General features: G+C 32.6%; 1 protein-coding gene across 1 annotated transcript in view; it reads right to left on the bottom strand.

Annotated features, from left to right (window-relative positions):
• The window catches only part of LOC106103308 (transferrin), an 18,581-nt gene that overhangs the window by 12,651 nt on the left and 4,197 nt on the right, over positions 1 to 1,733 (bottom strand). The gene's annotated exons all lie outside the window — the stretch shown is intronic.

Raw genomic sequence — 1,733 nt, 5'->3', positions numbered from 1 at the left:
AAACGCATCTGCAATTGCGGATGTTAATGTGCAGCGGTCGCTTTCCATTTCGGTGGATTCAGGCCGCTTGCTCGTTTGCCACCTTATATTATAAAAAAAAGAATAGAATATAGATAGTATAGATAAGTCCTCTATATCCACGCCATGTGCTAATAATGTTGACGCATTTAAATATAAAAATAAGGCGCTGAACAAAGAAACTTCTTAAAAGGAAGAATAGAAATAAAATAGACACAAATAATAATCAAGTATAATATTACGGTATCGATTTCTCATTACAATTTGCGAATTTGTACGATTTCTGACAGCTGTCATTTGTCACTAACCAAAAAGGGTCTCTGAATTGTCATAACTAGGTTATTATGGGTCGGTCTAAAACAAGTAATTACTTTTAGGGTTATGACCATGTACTTCCAAATATAAAAAAAATGAAATCATAGTAACAATTGATTTATAGTCCTTTATAACCTATGAATTATATTCTTGCTCCTGTCAATTACATTTTGACACTTGACAGTTTTTTTTTAAATTTCGTACCGATAACACAAGCCTAAGTTTTTATGTTCTTCCATTTACCAAGAATTTCACGGTTCAGCCCCGAATACGTTTTTTCCTCGTTTATCTGTCAATATTACTGATGTTTGGGTTTTTCCTTTTCATAGCCGTTTTGAGGCTTCGCTTGAGATTAATGATTATAACGCCGGGCTTGTAACTGGCTGTTGAGACATCTATTTTTAAAAGTTATTTAAAAAAAGAAACAAGACACACGTAAACGCCGATCTTCGCGCCAACTTTCGATTCTGACTATTCCAAGACCCTAAACATTCCATTTTTAAATAATCGATTGGTTTATCGCCGGTTTTAATTTTTTTTTAACAAATATGTAATGTTTATAAAAACAAAATAATTATGTTTAGCTAAATTCAAACGGCAAAACAAATTGATTTAATCTACGCTTGAAAAGCGTTAAATGCGTCAAATTAAAGCGTTGTATTTCTTGAATTGCTAGGTTGTTAGGTTTTTTTAATATTCATGCAACTTCTTAATCTTTGAAATGCAAATTATTAAAAACATCTTACATGTTTTTTATTTCTTTTTTCTGATCTCCGATGTCTGAGATTACGCGGAAGTCTGTGGTTTGCTCGCCTTCAAACTGACAGAAGGTCGAAAAGCGCGGGAATTATTTTTACATAATGGAAACAAAACTTTAATGATTCAAGAATAAATACGCATTTAAATAAAAATTGCTATTTTCCTGAATCCATAAAGGAATTCAAAGTATAAGAATCTTTATAGTTTACTAGCTTTCGCCCGCAACTCCATTCGTGTGAAATTGAAAAAATAAAATAAAAATGAGCCTATGTGTTCTTCCAGGCTATCATCTACATCTACGAGTATGCCAACATCGAGATCCGTTCAAGCGTTTACGCTACAAACTCTAACAAATATCCATCTAAACTTTCGCATTTATAATATTAGTAAGAAGTAAGATAGTAAGAAGTGAAAATAATGTTTGACGGGAAATATGTGCTTATAATAAATATGTATAGATCGACAAACTTATCTGGCAAGATGACAAAATATATGTGAAACATATCTTACTAATATTATAAATGCGAAAGTTTAGATGGATGTTTGTTAGATTTTTTTTTGTGACTGATTTGTCACTGTTTGCCTTGAAGAGGCATTTACAGATTCACCGGGCTTGAGGTGGCCCAGCGCAGATGGCGCTT

The sequence above is a fragment of the Papilio polytes genome, unplaced genomic scaffold, assembly GCF_000836215.1.
Source record: "Papilio polytes unplaced genomic scaffold, Ppol_1.0 DF823824.1, whole genome shotgun sequence".
Classification (NCBI taxonomy): domain Eukaryota; kingdom Metazoa; phylum Arthropoda; class Insecta; order Lepidoptera; family Papilionidae; genus Papilio; species Papilio polytes.
This window is presented reverse-complemented; position numbering and strand designations above follow the sequence as displayed.